Below are 21555 nucleotides of genomic sequence, written 5' to 3' on the forward strand. Positions count from 1 at the left end.
TGAACCGAGCCTGGGGTCTTTCTTTGTAGTAATATGAGGTTTCCTGTATCAACACACTGCACTGTCTGCTAGTGCAGCTGATGTCGGAGTTCTGAGAACAGCAGCACTAGCAGCATTACCAATGCTGCAGCACCAGCAGCACTTAGCAACACAAACTACAGTTGGTAATCGTACAATCATAGACATGTCAGGCTGGAAGGGACCTGAAGAAGTCATCAAGTCCAGCCCCCTGCACTGAGGCAGGATCAAGTAAACCTAGACCATCCCTGACAGGGGGTTTGTCCTACGTGTTCTTAATAATCTCTGATGAGGGGATTCCTCCATCTCCCCTTGGAAGCCTATTCCAGAGCTTAACTACCCTGATCATTAGAAAGCTTTTCCTACTATGGAGCCTAAACCTCCCTTGCTGCAGATGAAGCCCATTACTTCTTGCCCTATGTTTAGAGGGCACTGAGAACAATTGATCACCATCTTCTGTATAACAGTCCTTAACAGATTTGAAGATGGTTACCAGGTTCCCCTTCGATCTTTTTTTCTCAAGCCTTAACATGCTAATTTTTTTAACCTTTCTGCATAAGTGAAGTTTTCTAAAGCTTTGATCAGTTTTTTGTTGTTCTCTGGATTTTCTCTAATTTGTTCACATCCTGTTTAAATGCTGAGTTCAAAACCCTCCAAAGTGGGTCTCCCACAACCCAGGCAAATACTGAACCCCAGGGCAAAGGTTGGGAGGGGCCGGCACTTTTCAGAAGCTGCCCTGAATGAAACATTTTCAACAACCTGAAACAGACTTTTCCAATTTACTAACAAATTTCAAACACATCTCGAACTGTCTCAAATACCTGCTCTGATTTTTCAGTTTCCTGCCAGACCAAAACATCAATTATTTGCCCAGATCCACCTGCAAGTGACCTGCAATAACACACAGATGCAGCAACACTGCAGAAGCTTGTAAACCCACCACTGGCATCTTCAAAACACACCCATCGGAAATGGATGAAACCCCCCAGAGACTGACCCTCAAGTGATCACTTGGCTCCGAGATGTGCCCTGTAGCCTCCAGGTGTGTGGGGGGGGGTCACACCTCTGAAGACAGTGTGAGGTATGGGGGGTGCTATGCCACAAGGCTTCCAGTGGCTTCCCCTGGCCTCAGTCACTTGGGGGGTCCCAGCAGATCCCATGTGACATGAGGGATCTCCTGCCACAGCTGCCCCCCATCAGCAGATCCCTGCCCTACTATGGGAGAAGCTGGGAAAGACAGGGGCTCTTATGTAAGATTACCTAGATTCCTGGAGCTCTGTCTGCTGGCAGCTCAGGGAGAGGCACACTGTCCCTGGGAGGGAGGGGGAGCCAAGGCAAACTCAGAGTCTGCCTGGCAACCAATAGGGAGTGAGAAGCCCCTCCCAGGGAGTTCAGGAAAGGAGAGAAGCCATTTTTGAGTCAGTCTGGAGCCAGCCAGGGCAAGGGCAGGACTGGTTGTGTGGGGAGCTGGGAAGTCCCAGGCCTACATGCTGGGTTCCCCCCGAAAACTGGCTTCTAGGGACCTGAAAGCAAGATCCCTCAGCTTGGCTTGTCTTTCTCCGCTGATGATTCCCAGTGTAAGCAGAGTCAGGATGAGCTCTACCCTGACATCTGATGGTGAATTGTGGCAAGTGTGGGAAAGAACTTCAGGGGCTGGTCTTGTTTGCATAGGCACACCCACCCCGCCTAGCATGAACCCACAGCAGCCCTAAATGGTCACTTTGGCTGCTGTGGGATCCCCAGTTTCTCTGTTATTGGGGCAGGAAGAATAAAGTGTTGTTACCCTGATTATGTGAATCAAGGCCAGTGGAACTGTTTTATGACAGAGGGACTCACCATCAACTGAGTAGCACTCACTAGACAAGGGACATGGGTTCCAAAAGCCAGTGAATTGGCAGAGGTTGGGACAAGGTATGTGTAACTGAGGGTAGGGGTCTTTTTGAGGCATGGCTATGCCTTCTCTCCGTTGTTGAATAGCAGAGATAATTTTGAGTTCCTTAAGAGTCTAGTTACAGAGTGCTGAGCTGGATTCACTTTGGGACAGTGTTGTACTAGCACTGGGGCTCCCCTACTACAAGCAGACATCACTAAGTGCTGAAATCATTAAAGAGCTAAAACTGCTGAGCTAAGCTGAGCTCCCTGAGTGTTGTGTTAACTAGTGGGGGAGCCTGAAGATCTATTGCTAAGTGGCTGACAGAGCAGAGCAGAGCAGAGCAGTTTGTGAGATGCCCACAGAACAATGAGTGGCACGGAGCTGAGCAGTTTGCCGGGGCAGCTGGAGCGGCTCATGGGCAGCTGGTGAACTGGAGTGGCTGATAGAGCAGAGCAGTTTGTGGTGAAAGCTGCAGCAGAACCTCATGGAGAGGTGGGGCAGTCAGCCTCAGACCACATAAGGTGCCCCTTAACACCCCGTGCACCTCCTCATCCCCCCATTTCCACCCAGGCTGGGGGTGTAAAACTCTGCAGATAAACTTTTGAACTCTGGGACTGCACTGACCAGGGACAGAGACTTTTGGGTTGTTGGACTTTTGGATGATTTTTAGGTTGCTGGACTCAAGAGACTTTTGGGACTTTGGGGTGATCTTTTGGGTGGTTGGACTTAAGATCCTGAGAGGAAAAAGATACTGCCAAACTTACTTGGGGGTGGGTCTTTTGCTCATGGTTTGTGTTATGAATCCTGTTGTGGTGTTTCCCCAGCATAATGCCACATTGTTTCCCTCCTTTATTAAAAGGGTTTTGCTACACCCAGACTCCATGCTTGCGAGAGGGGAAGTATTGCCTCCTAGAGGCACCCGGGGGGTGGTATGTAATTGTCCCAGGTCACTGGGTGGGGGCTCAAGCCGGTTTTGCATTGTGTTATTGAAACAAAACCCCTGGATACTGAACCCGGCCGTTGTTGCTGCCAACTCAGAGGGGCAGAGGGGTTACACCAGTTTGTAGAGTTTTGCTGGGAAACTTCCCCAGCCAGGCTGAGTTCACCTCCCAGCTCCCAAGGTGAGACCAGTCACCACATGGTCAGCTCTGTTCTGGCTGCTAGTTCAGAGCTGCTGCCTGTGTGTGTCTGGATGCTGGGCTGGGAGACAACAGTTTGGATGTTAGTATAGTTGTGTAACCTGCACCTTGAGCCCTGCACCCCAGTTTGGTGAGGGGAAATCCTGGGACCAAAGCAGCCTGACTCTTGCCTGAAGAGGATCCCTGCCAGCAGAGATCAGCCCCTCTGCAGTGACCGAGTCATCTTTTAGTCAGTCAGTCAGTCAGAGAATTTGTTTTGGGGACACCCTACTCCCCGAACTGTGTCCTCAAGCCAGGGAATGAGGGTTTGGCGATTTTATAACCTGCTGCATATTAAACCTGTGGAGGGATTTACCACCTTCTCCCACTTGTGAGTCCATTGGGGTGTACTGAACCCAGTCAGCCACACTGCTAAACCACTGCAGAAAATATCAGAAAGGTTGCTGTGTTGGTCTTGATCTGTAAAAAGCAACAAAGAGTCCTGTGGCACCTTATACACTAACAGATGTATTGGAGCATAGGCTTTTGTGGGTGAATACCCACTTTGTCAGACGCACTGCAGAAAAGAATTGTGTGTTCATAGGTCATCAAGGGCCCCAACAAAGCATGCGAACCAATGGGACACTAATCATACATTTGCTACATCAGGTCCCGTGACTGGGGAAAGTCATGGGTATTATCAGCATGGGCACTGGTGACCCTAAAATAGTGTTTTACCCTGTTATGTATATTTGTCTCCTGTTTAATATAATTATTGTGTTGAATATATTGTATGTATTTGTGTTATTTCTTGGAAGTCTCCAACTAAACCTCTACCACGATATAACGTGACCCAATATAACATGAATTTGGATATAACACGGTAAAACAGTGCTCTGGAGGGGCGGGGCTGTGCACTCTGGTGGATCAAAGCAAGTTCGATATAATGCCGTTTCACCTATAATGTGGTAAGATTTTTTGGCTCCTGAGGACAGCGTTATATCGGGGTACAGGTGTATCTGGTATGTAAGTAGGGTTACCCTGTGATTGGAGGGAAGGAGCGAGGGGGGTGGAGGCACCGCCAAATAAATTCATAGGAAAAAATAAAGAAGATACACCCTGCTGAGTGAATGGCAGGATCCAGAAGAACCCAGACCTGTCCATCAAAACCTGTAAGCAGATTGGCATTACAGAAGGTAACCAGGTGGAGAGAGGGCGCTACACTTATTATGCTCTTACATTCATGGGAGACCCCTGGGTCCTCAGAGACAAAAAAAGGCGGCTCCCCCAGGCCCTGTCTGGGCTCCCCCCACCACATACACTGCTTTTCTCTTGCTAATCTCCCATCCCCTCATCCTGTTTCCATCCCCTGTTCTCCTCCTGCCATTTCCACCCCTTCCCTTCTCCTCCCCCTCCTCATTTCTACCTTCCCTTCCTTCTGCCCAACCCCCATCCCCTCCCTCCATCCCACTGACCTCCGCTTATCTGAGGGCTTTTCCTGACCCCTCCCCCAGCTATTGAGATCCTCCCCCAGGTGACAGTTGGGCTCCCCCATCTCCCCAAGGTGGCAGTTGGGTGTTCCCCCCCTTGACGGTCCCATCACTGACTCTGCTCGCCAGGCCCCTCCCCCCACAGGCAGTTCCCAAGTCGCTGCAGGTGGCTCCGGCCCATCCCCCAAGCTCGCCGCACCCAGGGCTAGTGGGTTTGGCCCGTCCCAGCAGGGCCCCACCAGGCTCCAGCAAGTCTCCAGCCCACAGAGCAAAGGGCCACGTAGCCCCTGACTGTTTGCTCCCCAGTGACGTCACTGCGCCCTGAAATGCAAACACGGGAGTTACACTGGCATTGCTCAGCCGTGGCCAGACGCCCGAGCGAGCGTGGGGAAGAGACGGGCTCTGCCTGCTGAGGTGCCAGCACTGGAGAGACACCAGGCAAACTTCTCACCTTTGTGAGCCGATCTGGAGTCCAGCTGGCCCAGGGACTGGGGGGACCAGGTTTGTTGGGTGTGTCTGTTTTTTATCAAACAGACAACATGGGTGAGGTCAAACCTTCTGTTGGACCAACTTCTGCTGGTGAGAGAGACACTTTTCAGCTACACGACTCTGCTATCCTGAGACCTACACGGGTACAACAATTTTTATTTTTCTGGTAAGGGATGCTGGGGTAGCGAAGGCCTGAAGAGGAAAGAGCCAGTGGCCACCACTGCCAAAGGAAAGGCTGGCTAGCAACAGAGGTGGGATTCAAACTCACCCATGTCTAATACAAAGGATCAACCATTAGCTCCTCAGCCACCATCTTATCTACTGGAGTATCTTTCCCATGAGTTGTCATTTTGTCAGCTGAGACCAGGCACCCAAGTGACTGTATAGAAGGAAACATAGGGCTGGGCTGCAGGCATACCAAGCCCATAGCCAGATCATGCAAGATCGCTGAGTGGTTAAGGCTCTAGACTACTAATCTATTATGTGCTGCTGTCCCTGTTGGTTGTGGGCTGTCACTTCTTTTTGTGGAGGCAGCTGCTTGGTCATTCTTCTGCACCCCTTCACCCAACAAAGCCATACGGTCACCAAAAGAAGACCCACAAATTGGGTGCCACAGCACTTCCTACACCAGGTAGGACTCAAACCCAGTTTAAAATAATGAGAATTAAGCACGAAACCGCTACACCACTGGTCTCTTTGCAGACCTCCTCTGCTATGTCTGCTCTACCCTGTCTTGGGTGCCTGGCCTGGGTGCCTGGCGTTGGCTGACCAAGCACAGCTGGTGGAAAGGGGCCCTTTTGGCTGATAAAGTGACCAAGCGGTTAAAGTGCTGGATTTCCAATCTGTTGTACCAAGAGCATCACAGTGGATCACAAATTGAATGCGAGTCAACAATGTGACGCAGTCACAAAAAATGCTACTGTCATTCTGGGAAGTATTAACAAGAGTGTGGTATGTGAGGTTGTTGTCCCACCCTCTCGTTGAAACTGGACTGTGTCCAATTCTGGGTGTCAGTACTGTTTTAATTTTTTTGGTCTTGCAATAATGTTATTTCTTCTGTACATGACTTGTTTAGTTTATGGTTGTCTTTTGGGTGCTGCCCATGCTGCTTTGTTATTGTAGAGTCAGACATTGGGCCTGTGCACACACTGGTTTGTTTTCATTTCCATGTCTGAGTTTAGATTTGTGCTGGTTGTTAACGCCTTTATGAAGCACAGAAATATTATTTGCCCTGGCTTTAGAGGGGCAGGAGGGGACTTACCAAAGCTCACACAGAGTCAGCGGAACAGCTGGGAATGGAACCCAGGAACCCACCAAGCACTGGGTGTTAGCACTAAATTCCTTGTTCCCACCCTATACAGTGGGAAGTCTTATGTCTTGTCAGTGCACAGAACTTACACCATTGGGCATAAAAGCAAAACATAACTAGAGGCTGGAATCTGTCTGGATTGGGGTGCAGCAGTAGTTATACCATAGTGAGCGTTGTGTTAAAGACATTCATGCTTTGACAGTGGAAAGAATGGTGAATATTGTGTGTTTTGAATGAGTTGTAATGAAACAAAACTTGGGTTAAAATCTTTAGTCAGTGATGAACTGTTTGGTATATAGATTGTACAATTTGTACTTCTGGAAAGTTTATGGTATGCTGTTGAAAAATGGGTGTTTTAGTGATTCCCCCCCCCCTTTTGATATATTCTTCCAGCAGAAAGATCCAATCACAGATATATCCCACATTTGAATACATCATTGCTTCTATAATCGGAATCCCAAGAGTACCAATTTAGGTCAATGCATGGCATATAAAAAGTATTTAAAAACTGGACATCAATCTAGAATTCCTGCCAAATATCAGCTCAAAACCATATACCAAAGCCAAATACTGACATGATGTTCTCTTGCCTCCACATGGCTGCACTCTCTGGAGGAGGCTAACAAATAGTTTCACAAACTCATAGCTTTGTGGGCCTTGGGTCACATTTTCGGGCCTTTCTCCCCAAACATGATGGTTATAATATTACCTTTTTTTTTTAATGAAAGCCGAGATTCTAACTGAACCCCCGACCCTCAGACTGGGGGCTTTATGTAGAACATCAAATGCCATGAGACTGATCCTTAAGTCATCAGACTTGGCCACACCCCTCCCAGGGGCAGTCAGTGGGGCTGGTGGAGATGGGGATGGGGCTCCGTGTCAATACAATGATGAAATTGGGCCATGTCACTCATTTTCCATCTCTCTCTCTCTCTCCTGTAGGGGGCGGCAGTGCGGAGGAGGGGAGCGCCCTGCAGCAAACTCGGCAGGGCAGCCCGCGTCCTTCCCTCCCCACCGACCGGAGCAGCGCGAAGCCCTCCCAGCAGGCGGCGTGGCGATCAGGGCCGCGGGGTGAGCACCCCGCTGAAGCCCTGGCCGCCCCCTTCTCTCTCTGCCCCCCGCTCCCTCCCCATTAGACCAGGCGCGCACTGCAGCACAGGGAGTCCCCTGGCTCTGGCCGCCCTGTAGGGTTTTGTTTTGTTTTGTTTTGTTTTCTCCCCTGCTTTGCCGGCCGTGCCGTTCCCCCCACACACCTCGCTTTGCCGCTCCAGCCACTCCGCAGGTTGTTGTTTTTTCACCTGCTTTGCTGCTCCAGCCGTGCAGTGTTTTTTGTCCCCCCCACCCCCCGCTTTACCGCTCCGGCCGCACCGTGGTTTTTTGTTGTTGTTGTTTTTTCCCCCTGCTTTGCTGCTCCGGCTTTGCTGCATTTTTGACCCCCCCCCACAACTTTGCCGTTCCAGACACGCTGTTTTTTTGTTCCCCCCACCCCGGTTTGCCGCTCTGGCCGTGCTGTGTTGTTTGTTTTTTTCCCTGCTTTGCTGCTCCGGCGGACCCCCCCACTTTTTTTTTTTTTTTTGCTTGGGGCGGCAAAAAAGCCAGAGCTGGCCCTGGACATGTGTGTTCCCACTTGTGGATTTTTGGCGTGATGGGAGTCGTTGTGGTGGGGACCTCTCATTCTGCTTCTCTATCAGGTCCAGGTGGTGCTTTCTCTCTCTCTCTTTTTCTGTTTCTTCTCGCTCTCTCTCTTTTTCTTTTATCTCCAGTTTTTTCACTTGCAATAATCTCTGGTGCTCCTTTTCCTTTTCTGCAAACTGCAGCCTAAAAAGCTCCAACTTCACAATCACTTCACTGCTTTTACTCATTTTCCTGCTTTTCTGTTCCTACTTCCCTTTCCCAAAATAAACAAAGAGAAAATAACAAAACGATGATGTCCTCTTGACTGTTCTTAGTGTCGGGGACTCGAACCCCAACAGCGAAGTTCGTTGTCTGACCGCAGAGAGACCAGGCAACACCAGCAAGGTCCGATCAAAAGTTCTTTATTGATAAGTGCACGTATCAGTAAAGAACAGCTCGTATCCGAAAAGAACCAGCCCCCCCTTTATAGCTTAGTATAGCTTATATAGACAGTTTTATTACGTCATAAATCATTTACTTAAGCAATCCACCCCCTTTGTCTAACAACTAGAAATTAGACACCTTTTAATATATACGCATGCCTAGTCTCTACAGCATTATATTATTAATATCTCAACAAGCGCCAAAGGTTAGGAATGTGAGGGAGTTAAAAACACACCGAACACTAAACCAGGGAGTTAGTCAGAACTGTGAGATGCTTGTGTTTCTTATCGGTCCTTCAAACACTGTGTCTTAACACAACACAGCTGGCACCAGCCCCCTCACTTATCTTGCTCTTTCCCAGGGCTTTGTGAGACAATGGTGCCTGTCAGTATTTCACTCTGGGTTATCCCAGAAACCTCTGCTAGCCTGATTTTAGTCAGGTTGGCATAACTGGTTTTGTGCTACATCTTTATTCAGGCCTAACATTAGCCACTGCACTTAAGACTCACTTAAAATCATAAATATCAGTGCTTAAAGTGTGAACTCCACTTGGAATAACAAGCTGTACATACACCCTGAGCACTGTGCCACTGTGACATTCCCATGGTGTTATCTGGACTGGTGATCTGCTAGGTCACTCCAATCCTCGACTCTGGGAGCCAGCCTTACCCTGCTCTGCTGTGAGAACCCCCACTCCCGGGTTATTCCTGCACAGCCTCAAGCATGTAAGCTGCTCCTTGGATTGTGCAACCGAATGACACTAGCCAATAACTCCAGTCCCAGACACAATCCTAGGAACCTCCATCTTGCAGAGTCCAGTTATGCCTGCTACTATAACATCAGTATAACAAACATGCTCAGTGCATCATGTTATGCCTTCTGAAGACACCCGACATGACAAACTTTGCATTGGATACCACACAATCATATTATAAGGATGAACATGGGGGTGGCAGGGTGTTCCTCTGAGATACACAGCATCACAGATACAGCCCTCCTTTGTAAAATATTTTGAGATCTACTGTTGAAATGCCTGATATAAGAGCTTGGTATTATCTTCTTCTAAATGCTTTCTGTCAGTTTCCAGCAAAACCCCATTTTGATTAGGCTGAATTGAAAAGCTTAAAAATAATAATTTGCAAAAGTATATTTGTGATGGGTTCCCCCCGGGGTGCCACCTGGAACTGCGGTACCACTGAGCCCTCTGACCCACCAGCCTGGGCTCCCTCTCACAGTGTGCTGCTATGACAAGTTGCAAAGCCCTTCAGACTTGAACTTTCACCAGCATGCAAGCAAGTAGGGACACATCCAGGTACAGTCTCATGCAGGCTCTCTAACCACCAGCATCTGAGCCTAGGACACCAGAGCAGTACTGTCCTACTTTGATCAAATCTGGCCAGTATATGAGTTTATCACCCGGTCCACCTCTACCCCATGTGAAGAGGACCATGGGGTGGTGTTCCAAGAAGAAGGATTGCTAGGCAGAGATGGGCTGCACCTAACGAAGAGAGGGAAGAGCATCTTCACAAGCAGGCTGGCTAACCTAGTGAGGAGGGCTTTAAACTAGGTTCACTGGGGGAAGGAGACCAAAGCCCTGAGGTAAGTGGGGAAGTGGGATACCAGGAGGAAGCACGAGCAGGAGAGTGCAAGAGGGGAGGACTCCTGCCTCATACTGAGAAAGCGGGACAATCAGTGAGTTATCTTAAGTGCCTATACACAAATGCAAGAAGCATGGGAAACAAGCAGGGAGAACTGGAAGTCCTGGCACAGTCAAGGAAGTATGATGTGATTGGAATAACAGAGACTTGGTGGGATAACTCACATGACTGGAGTACTGACATGGATGGATATAAACTGTTCAGGAAGGACAGGCAGGGCAGAAAAGGTGGGGGAGTTGCATTGTATGTAAGAGAGCAGTATGACTGCTCAGAGCTCCAGTATGAAAGTGCAGAAAAACCTGAGAGTCTCTGGATTAAGTTTAGAAGAATGAGCAACAAGGGTGATGTCATGGTGGGAGTCTGCTATAGACCAGCAGACCAAAGGGACAAGACTTTCTTCTGGCAGCTAATTGAAGTTACTAGATCACAGGCCCTGGTTCTCATGGGGGAACTTCAATCATAGAATATCAGGGTTGGAAGAGACCTCAGAAAGTCATCTAGTCCAAACCCCTGCTCAAAGCAGGACCAATCCCCAGGCAGATTTTTGCCCCAGATCGCTAAAAGGCCCCGTCAAGGATTGAACTCACAACCCTGAGTTTAGCAGGCCAAGGGTGCTAAAGGAGTTGGTGGATGTGATTGCAGAGCCTTTGGCCATTATCTTTGAAAACTCATGGTGATCGGGGGCAGGGCTGTCTCTAGGCTTTTTGCTACTCCAAGCAAAAAAAATTTTGGCTGCCCTCCACCCCAGCCTTGGGCTCTCACCCCCCGCCACCAGTGCCCTCCCCCACCTGCACCCTCTGCTGCCCCAACCCTGGGCTTTCCCCCCCACCCCCAGCCCTGGGCTCCCCCAACCAGTGCTGACTGCACCCACTCCCCCCTCACCTCCAGCCAATCCGGCACTGGCAGGGTCGGGTAAGCATTGGGGCTCCCGGGCCATGCCTCAGCCCAGGGTCCCTCCAGCCAGGGCTCCTGCCTCCAGATCCGAACGGGACTTGGGAAGGCAGAGCCAAGGGACTGCCCCGGCAGGGGGCTGAGGAGCCGGGGCAGGGTAGCCCCAGAGGGAGAGGAACCCTGGAGAGCAGGACGAGGGCCCACACGGCAGCACCCCACCCTATATGGCCCCACTGCTTCTGCTGCTTCTGACCGTCCTGTCCGCAGGCTGCTTCGCCCAGTCCCTGTGCTGCACGGGGCGGCCCCCAGCCTGAGTGTCCCCCGCTCGGAGCCTGCCTGGCCCAGCCACAAGGTTGCGGGCACTGCTCCCTCGCAGCGCGAACTGCAGCGGCCCCAGGGTGCCCCCTGCGCACCATGCACTGCTGCTGCCAGGGCCGGCTCTAGGCTTTTGCCGCCCAAAGCAAGAAAAAAAAAAGATGGCCAGAATGCCACCTCTGAAAATGTGCCGTCCCAAGCACGTGCTTGGTTTGCTGGTGCCTAGAGCTGGCCCTGGCAGCACCGCCCCCTGCTCTGGAATCTTGCAGCAAACCACCCATCACTGGTGAGCCAATCAGAAGGGATTCTTTAACCACATGACTTTTTGTGGAATCACACGTCACTGAACCGTAAATTGCATCACATTTTCCTAAACCAGTCAGAAGGATTTTCGAACCCCATGGATTTTGACGGAATTATGCAGCAGAGCATGTTACATTGTAAATTAAAGATAAAATACCAATTCCAGTGAGCTTGTATGTAGGTGTCTTTATCAATTTTTTTACAATACCTACATACATTCAGCAGTTAACCTTATTTGTTAATTAATTTGAACCAGGAATAAAATGTTCTCTTTCTCCACAATTCTTTTAGCATTTGTCTTTAAAAACTGGTGGACTGGCCCTAATAGAATTACATGCCTAAATTTTATTCCAATTTCCCTTATTCCATATACTCAAATAATGTATTTCTTCCTAAGCTTTTATATTTATTGGAAATTAGCACCTATTGGCTTAAGAGGTATTAGGGGCCTCTTGATTTTCGTTAAGTTTTTGACAAAAAGATACATTTAAAAAAAAGTAGGGAAACATGCAGCACGCACCCATCACTCCCAACCCCAAATAAGTATGTTCAAGCCAGCTTGTTCACTCTTTATATATAACCCCTTTAAACATTTAATATACAACTACTTTGAATGTTTTATAGATGTGTTTTTCTCACACACACTTGTTTTTCAACATTGTTTCATATAAAGCACACACAGCACTACACTCAAAGGAAATCTAATTGTGAAAATTCATTAATAGGCCCATTCGTGAGAGAAAATGCAGGCCTAGTTTAAGCTACCTTTTTATTCCTCTTTCCTCAAACTATGCACTTTTTGGTAATGTGGATTAATTAAAGTTATATGTACTAAGTAAAATAAAAACAGCAATGGAGTAGTTGGGAAACTTACATTTTAGTATTTGAGAGACAATAGCTACAAACAAAATTTTATTCTTAAGATTTAGCAGTAAATATTTTGCATTAATAACTTATTTGGCACATTTAGCAACATACACAAAAGACATTAACAATCACTGAACACATGCACACACACACACACACACACACAGGTACACAGAGTTATCTGATAATCAGAGCTATCTGAAAAACAGTTAATTTTTTTCATTTTATTTATCATCACACTGAAGCAGCAAGAAGGTATTAATTTTCTTTCTCTTATAAAAAAATTATTGTATAGTGTCATGCTGTCTGGAGTGGCTCACGACTGTGAATGCTACCTCAGGGCAGACTGCCAGAAAACAGGGCAGACACCCGACGCTGGTGGTGTGTTCTATAATTAGATTTCACCAAACCAATAACAAATGTGAACTCCTGGATTACTATACCAGTCATGCCATGGAGTCACAGACAGTCCCCTTGGACTCTCCAGCCTATCTTGCCACCCAGACAAACTGGACTTTGTGATAAAACAGTCACTTAATCCAAAAATCACAAATATTTTAGGTTACTCCCACTCCCAAGAGGCCAGTCACTCACCCAGATCAAATGGTATCCTAGATCTTACACCAAAGACAATGCCGACAGCCAATTCTATAATAAACTAACTAAAGTTTTATTAGCAAAGAAATTGAAATGAGTTATTGAGAGGTTAAAGCAGGTAAAATATAATAACAGGTGAATTACAGTCTAAAATTTCAAATGGGCAGAGATGTAATAACCAGCCAGTTTCCCAAAAAGATCTCAGGTTCTACTCAGATTAACTCTGGTTATTCCACCTTTTAGAATATAAACAGCTCAGAGATGAAGGAACTTTCCCTAACTCCATACTTATAGCTTCTTCTCACAGCAAGCAAACTCACAGGGTCACTACTCACATCGGCTCTACCTTTGATTACGGAGAGTGAGGAATGCACTTAGCGTCTTTCCCCTCTGATCACCACACACAATGATCACTTGCCTTAAAATTAGCACTTTTCTGTCAAAGTTCTTCATTTGCATTCCACAAGGCTTCTTTTTCCTTTGCTGGGTTATTTAGTTACAGGGATATACACTGTGGATGTTTGCTATTACATTATAACGGGATACAGATAAGTGAAAACAATGCATGTAACATCCCACTAGTTTTCATGAAGTTTAAACATCAAGTACACTCTCATACATTTACCAATCACTTGGATCTGTACTAATACACAAGTGAATTGGTCTGGCTTCCAACTATGGATTTATAAACATTCAGTGAGGCCTGGGGCTTTGGCATGAGCTGGTATAGTGTCATGCATCACATCTAGTGCCTTTAAACCCATAACCACTAATGCAGTGGTGAGCAACAATGCAGCCCATCAGAGTAATCTGATTGCGGGCCGCAAGACATTTTGCTGACATCCGCAGGCACGGCCCCCCGCAGCTCCCACCACTGCTCTAACGCTCCCTTCTCATGCCTCCACTCCACCTCTCATAAACATTACTGTTGTGTTCTAACCAAAGAGAAGGGGGTCTGGTGAAATAAAAAGTAAATTAAAACGCTGAAAAGAGAAACTAGCTCAACCTTTATTACTAGAAATTATGGCTATATTTTGAGATGATCTTTCCTGTTTGGATCCTTCGGCCCATTCAATGCAGCTAGCTCTGGGGTTGATTACTCCCCCGAGCTCCTTTTACAATTACTGCATGTTTTGATTTTATTTTTATTTTTACAGTCACGTGCCAGATGTCCAGGCTTATTGCAAGTGAAGCATGTAGTGATTCTGACTGCATGAACCACTACAATTTCCTTGCTACCTTCCTCTTTTTTTTTTCTACTTCTGTGGCCCATTTCATTACTGCCGAGTATGTCTCTCTCACTGAGATGCCTTATGCCAGGACTGCTTGGAGATCTGAAGACAGCTCTTCCTTTAGGATTTGAAGGAATACATCATGGTCTCAGGATGTTATATTCTCCAGACCTGAATAATCTCAGACTGCAGTCCAGCCTGATCCCCTCCCGCTGGGTTGGGGTTATGATCTTCAGCCCAGCGCCCTGTCTTCCATCTATTATCTAGGTTCTCCCACACATCCCTGGGGCACTTGCACTTGACCAGGATGTGAACATCTTTCCTATGGAGGCCATGTATTTTAGTCAGGCCATCCAGCTTATCCCAGAACTCAGTATTGTTATCACACTTGAGTTTGGGTAAATCAGACAGAAGTGCCTGTTTTTCCTGGGGTGAAGGGACGGTAGATTTCAGTTGTTTCTGTTCTAAGTCCCCTTACTAGTTGACCCTCCACATTAACATTTCTGAACCTCCTTAGCTGTGTTTTGATTGGAGCCATGTGCTGTGCTTGCTCCCCTGGGGCAATTAATCCTTGTGATGCTCCTTTATTATCTCTGTGGGTGCTCAAATTTGGCCTGTCATGCAAAGAAATGTATGGAGGGGGTTCTGATTCCTCCCCTTTGCTTTGTGCTGCTGAGTTTTCCCACAGATAGTTAATCAGTGGAGCAGGTGGCTGGCAAATGCCAGGAGGTGTGTCCCAGGCATGGTGATGCTTTCGCTCTGGGATCTTTTCCAATTTCCAAACAGTTACATATTTTAGAGCACAGGCTCTTATCTTTGAGCCATAAGACTGATCTGCGTGTGTGAAACATGGGAAATATGAGAAATTGATTCCAGTTCATTGCTAGGCACACATTTCTCTGCGAATCGTTTTTCACAAGCCAATAGCATCCCCGGCTGGACATTTGGTAGTTTGGTGAACATTGCTAAACATGAGCCTGTCATTGCAGATCACTGATAGGCACGAATTTCTCTTTGAACTATCCGCCAAACATTATTCGGATGCACTCTTAGCCATTTGTCTGGGCTCCTTTCGTGAAAATAGCTACCAATGACCAATTCGCGCATAGCTCTGCGAGCGACGAATGTCTAATGGAATCGTCCTCCAACTGTAATTCTGATGCTCTGCTGGCCATTTGGAAGAGATAGGTTGTGAAAACAGGGAAACATGAGAAATTCATTGCGGATTATCGGTAGGCACGAATTTCTCCTGGTAAGATCCTATAATTGCTATTCGGATGCACTGGTGGCAATCTGACAGATCTACGGTTTGAAAGCAGCTAAAAATGAGAAATTCATTCCACATCTTTGGGAAGCACGAATTACTGCTGTTACTGCTATTTGGACGCAAAGCTAGCAATCTGACCGAGATAGACTGTGAAAACAGCTAAACATAACCAATTCTTTCCAAATCTCTCGTAGGCAGTAATTTCTCCTGGAACCAGTCTACAAATGATATTCGCTTCCACTGCTGGGCTTCTGGCAGAGATCCGTTCGTGACAATAGATCCACATGAGATATTCATTCCAGATGAAAGCTAGGCATTTCCTAATAGCTAATGATGAATTATTAAGCCCGCATCAGTGCTAGACAGGAATTTCCCCTAGAACCAACCTACAAATGCTTTTCGAAAGCACTGGTGGTTTTTTTGGCAGAGCTCCTTATGTGACAATTGCAAAAAAAAAAAAAGAAATTCAGTGCAGATCACTGCTAAGCAGGACTTTCTCCTTGAAGCAGCCTACAAATGCTATTCGGCTTCGTTGCTGGCCTTAAGACTGATCTGCGTGTGTGAAAATTGATAACTATTCACTCTAATTGAAGCCTAGGCAAGGATCTCTCTTAGAATCCTCTTTCAGAAGCCAATAGCATCCTCTGCTGGACAATCCTTTCGTCAACATTGCAAAAAAGGAGAAGTTCAGTGCAGATCACTGGTAGGCACCACTTTCTCCTGGACTCAACTAATAAATGCTATTCCGATGCACTGCTGGCCAATTAGCTGAGATCCGTTTGTGAAAAGAGCTAAATATGAGAAATTCATTCCAGATGAAAGCTGGGCACTGCAAAGTAGCTAATGATGAGTTATTAAACCCATATCAGTGCTAGACAGGAATTTCCCCTAGAACCAACCTCCAAATGCTTTTGGAAAGCACTGGTGGCTATTTGGCAGAGCTACTTTCGTGAAAATTGCTATAAAGGAGACGTTCAGTGCAGATCACTGCTAGGCAGGACTTTCTCCTTGAAGCAGCCTACAAATGCTATTCGGCTGCGTTGCTGGCCTTAAGACTGATCTGGTTGTGTGAAAATTGATAACTATGAGAAATTCACTCCAGTTGATACCTAGGCAAGGATCTCTCATAGAATCCTCTTTCAGAAGCCAATAGCATCCTCTGCTGGACAGTCCTTTCGTCAACTTTGCAAAAGATGAGACGTTCAGTGCAGATCACTGGTAGGTACCACTTTCTCCTGGATTCCAATTACACATGCCATTCCGAAGCATTGCTGGCCAATTTGCTGAGATCCGTTAGTGAAAAGAGATAAACATGAGAAATTCATTCATTCCAGATGAACCCTAGGCACTTTAAAGCAGCTAGTGATGAGTTATTAAGCCCGCATCAGTGCTAGACAGGAATTTCCCCTGGAACCATCTTACAAATGCTTTTCGAAAGCACTGGTGTTTTTTTGGCAGAGCTCCTTTTGTGACAATTGCAAAAAAAAGAAATTCAGTGCAGATCACTGCTAAGCAGGACTTTCTCCTTGAAGCAGCCTACAAATGCTATTCGGCTGCGTTGCTGGCCTTAAGACTGATCTGCGTGTGTGAAAATTGATAACTATGAGAAATTCACTCCAGTTGATGCCTAGGCAAGGATCTCTCTTGGAATCCTCTTTCAGAAGCCAATAGCATCCTCTGCTGGACAGTCCTTTCGTCAACATTGCAAAAAAGGAGACGTTCAGTGCAGATCACTGCTAGGCACCACTTTCTCCTGGACTCAACTTGCAAATGCTATTCCGATGCATTCCTGGCCAATTGGCAGAGATCCGTTAGTGAAAAACATCTAAACCTGAGAAAATCATTCATTCCTGATGAAACCTCGGCACTGCAAAGTAGCTAATGATGAGTTATTAAGCTCACATCAGTGCTAAACAGGAATTTCCCCTAGAACCAACCTCCAAATGGTTTTGGAAAGCACTGTTGGTTATTTGGCAGAGTTCCTTTCGAGAAAATTGCTAAAAAGGAGAGGTTCACTGCAGATCCCTGCTAGGCAGGACTTTCTCTTTGAAGCAGCCTACAAATGCTATTCGGCTGAATTGCTGCCCAAAAGACTGATCTGCGCGTGTGAAAATGGCTAAATATGAGAAATTCATTCCAGTTCATTGTTAGGCACAGATTTCTCGGAGACTCCTCTTTCACAAGCCAATAGCATCCCCTGCTGGACATTTGGTAGAGTTTCCTTTCGTGAACATTGCTAAACATGTGCTTAATAATTCATCATTAGCTAGTTTCAAGTGCCTGGCTTTCATCTGGAATGAAGATCTCATGTTGCTCTATTGTCACGAACGGATCTCTGCCAGAATCCCAGCAGTGGAAGCGAATATCATTTATAGACTGGTTCCAGGAGAAATTACTGCCTACGAGAGATTTGGAAAGTCTTGCTCATGTATAGCTGTTTTCACAGCGTATCTCGGTCAAATTGCTCGCTTTGCGTCCAAATAGCAATTTTAAATATATGAAATATAAATATCTCATGTTTCTCTGTTTTTCTCTGCAATATCTTTGCATCCAGATATTAATTTTAGGGTGGAAACAGCAGTAATTCGTGATTCCCAAAGATATGGAGTGAACTTCTCATGTTTAGCTGCTTTCAAACCGAAGCTCTGTCAATTTGCCAGCAGTGCATCCGAATAGCGATTTTAGGATCCAGCAGGAGAAATTCTTTCCTACCAATAATCCGCAATGAATATCTCATGTTTCTCTGTTTTCACAACCTATCTCTTACAAATGGCAGCAGAGTATCAAAATTACAGATGGAGGACGATTCCATTAGACATTCGTCCCTCTCAGAGCTAAGGCGTGAATTGGTCATTTTTAGCTATTTTCACGAAAGGATCTCAGACAAATGGCTAATAGTGCGTCCGAATACTGTTTGGAGGATAGTTCAAGGAGAAATTCGTGCCTATCAGAGGATTGTAAAAGACAAGTCGCATGGACAGATGTGCCAAGCAATGATCCAATAATATGAGAATGAATGTCTCATATTTACCCATTTGCACACGCGCAGTCTTTTGGAAAGCAATTCAGCCGAATAGCATTTGTAGGCTACTTCAAGGAGAAAGTCCTGCGTAGCAGTGATCTGCACGGAACGTCTCCTTTATAGCAATTGTCACGAAACGAGCTCTGCCAAAAAACCACCAGTGATTTCGAAATGGATTTGGAGGTTGGTTCTAAGGGAAATTCCTGTCTAGCACTGATGCGGGCTTAATAATTCATCATTAGCTAGTTTCAAGTGCCTAGCTTTCATCTGGTATGAATATCTCATGTTGCTCTATTGTCACGAACGGATCTCTGCCAGAAGCCCAGCAGTGGAAGCGAAATATCATTTATAGACTGGTTCCAGGAGAAATTACTTCTTACGAGAGATTTGGAAAGTATTGCTCATGTATAGCTGTTTTCACAGCCAATCTCGGTCAGATTGCTAGCTTTGCGTCCAGATGGCAATTTTAGGGCGGTCACAGCAATAATTTGTGCTCACCAAAGATGTGGAATGAACTTCTCATGTTTAGCTGCTTTCAAACCGTAGATCTGTCAGATTGCCATCAGTGCATCCAAATAGCAATTTGCCTACCAATAATCCGCATTGAATATCTCATGTTTCTCTGTTTTCACAACCTCTTACAAATGGCAGCAGAGTATCAGAATTACAGTTGTAGGACGATTCCATTAGACATTCGTCCCTCGCAGAGCTAAGGCGCGAATTGGTCATTGGTAGCTATTTTCACGAAAAGAGCTCTGACAAATGGCTAACAGTACATTCGAATACTGTTTGGAGGATGGTTCAAGGAGAAATTCGTGCCTATCAGTGAACTGCAATGACTGACTCATGTTTAGCAATGTTCACGAAAGGAAACTATACCAAATGTCCAGCAAGGGATGCTATTGGCTTGTAAAAGACAAGTCGCATAGAAATGAGTGCCTAGCAATGAACTGGAATGAATGTCTCATATTTACCAATTTTCACACGCGTAGATCAGTCTTTTGGGCAGCAATTCAGCCGAATAGCATTTGTAGGCTGCTTTAAGGATAAAGTCCTGCCTAGCTGTGAACTGCACTGAACGTCTCCTTTATAGCAATTTTCACGAAAGGAGCTCTGCCAGAATACCACCAATGCTTTCGAAAAGCATTTGGAGGTTGGTTCTAGGGGAAATTCCTGTCTAGCACTGATGCAGGCATAATAATTCATCATTAGCTAGTTTCAAGTGTCTAACTTTCATATGGAATGAAGATCTCATGTTGCTCTACGAACGGATCTCTGCCAGAAGCCCAGCAGCGGAAGCGAATATCATTTGTACACTGTTTGCAAGAGAAATTACTGCCTACGAGAGATTTGGAAAGACTAACTCATGTATAGCTGTTTTCACAGCATATCTCGGTCAAATTGCTCGCTTTGCGTCCAAATAGCAATTTTAGGATGCTAGCAGGAGAAATTCGTGCCTACCAATAATCCGCAATGAATTTCTCATGTTTCGCTGTTTTCACAACCTATCTCTTCCAAATGGCCAGGAGAGCATGAGAATTCCAGTTGGAGGACGATTCCATTAGACATTCGTCGCTCGCAGAGCTATGCGCGAATTGGTCATTGGTAGCTATTTTCACGAAAGGAGCTCAGACAAATGGTTAACAGTGCATCCGAATAAAGTTTGGCGGATAGTTCAAGGAGAAATTCGTGCCTATCAGTGACGTGCAATGACTGACTCATGTTTAGCAATGTTCACGAAAGGAATCTCTACCAAATGTCCAGCAGGGGATGCTATTGGCTTGTGAAAGAGGAGTCTCCGAGAAATCTGTGCCTAACAATGAACTGGAATGAATTTCTCATATTTAGCCATTTTCACACGCGCAGATCAGTCTTTTGGCCAGCAATTCAGCCGAATAGCATTTGTAGGCTGCTTCAAAGAGAAAGTCCTGCCTAGCAGTGATCTGCACTGAACCTCTCCTTTATAGCAATTTTCACGAAAGGAGCTCTGCCAAATAGCCACCAGTGCTTTCCAAAAGCATTTGGAGGTTGGTTCTAGGGGAAATTCCTGTCTAGCACTGATGCGGGCTTAATAATTCATCATTCACTAACGGATCTCAGCCAATTGGCAATGTTGACGAAAGGATTGTCCAGCAGAGGATGTTATTGGCTTCTGAAATAGGATTCTAAGAGAGATCCTTACCTAGGCATCAACTGGAGTGAATTTCTCATAGTTATAAATTTTCATACACCCAGATCAGTCTTAAGTCAGCAACTCAGCCGAAAAGAATTTGTAGGCTGCTTCAAGGAGAAAGTCCTGCCTAGCCGTTATCTGCACTGAACCTCTCCTTTATAGCAATTTTCACGAAAGGAGCTCTGCCAAATAGCCACCAGTGCTTTCCAAAAGCACTTGGAGGTTCGTTCTAGGGGAAATTCTTGTCTAGCACTGATGTGGGCTTAATAACTCATCATTAGTTAATTTGAAGTGCCTAGCTTTCATCTGGAATGAATGAATTTCTCACGTTTATCTCTTTTCACAAACGGATCTCAGCCAATTGGCCAGCAATGCATCGGAATAGCATGTGTAATTGGAATCCAGGAGAAAGTGGTGCCTAACAATGATCTGCACTGAACTTCTCCTTTTTTGTAATGTTGACGAAAGGATTGTCCAGCAGAGGCTTCTGAAAGAGGATTCTTTGAGAGATCCTTGCTTAGGCATCAACTGGCGTGAATTTCTCATAGTTATCAATTTTCACACACGCAGATCAATCTCAAGGCCAACAACGTAGCTGAAGAGCATTTGTAGGCTGCTTCAATGAGAAAGTCCTGCGTAGCAGTCATCTGCACTGAGCGTCTCCTTTATAGCAATTCTCACGAAGGATCTCTACCAAAAAACCACCCGTGCTTTCCAAAAGCAGTTGGAGGCTGGTTCTAGGGGAAATTCCTGTCTAGCACTGATGCGGGCTTAATAATTCATCATTAGCTAGTTTCAAGTGTCTAGCTTTCATCTGGAATGAATATCTCATGTTGCTCTATTGTCACGAACGGAACTCTGCCAGAAGCCCAGCA

This window comes from Mauremys mutica, chromosome 15, assembly GCF_020497125.1.
Source record: "Mauremys mutica isolate MM-2020 ecotype Southern chromosome 15, ASM2049712v1, whole genome shotgun sequence".
In the NCBI taxonomy this organism is placed as follows: domain Eukaryota; kingdom Metazoa; phylum Chordata; order Testudines; family Geoemydidae; genus Mauremys; species Mauremys mutica.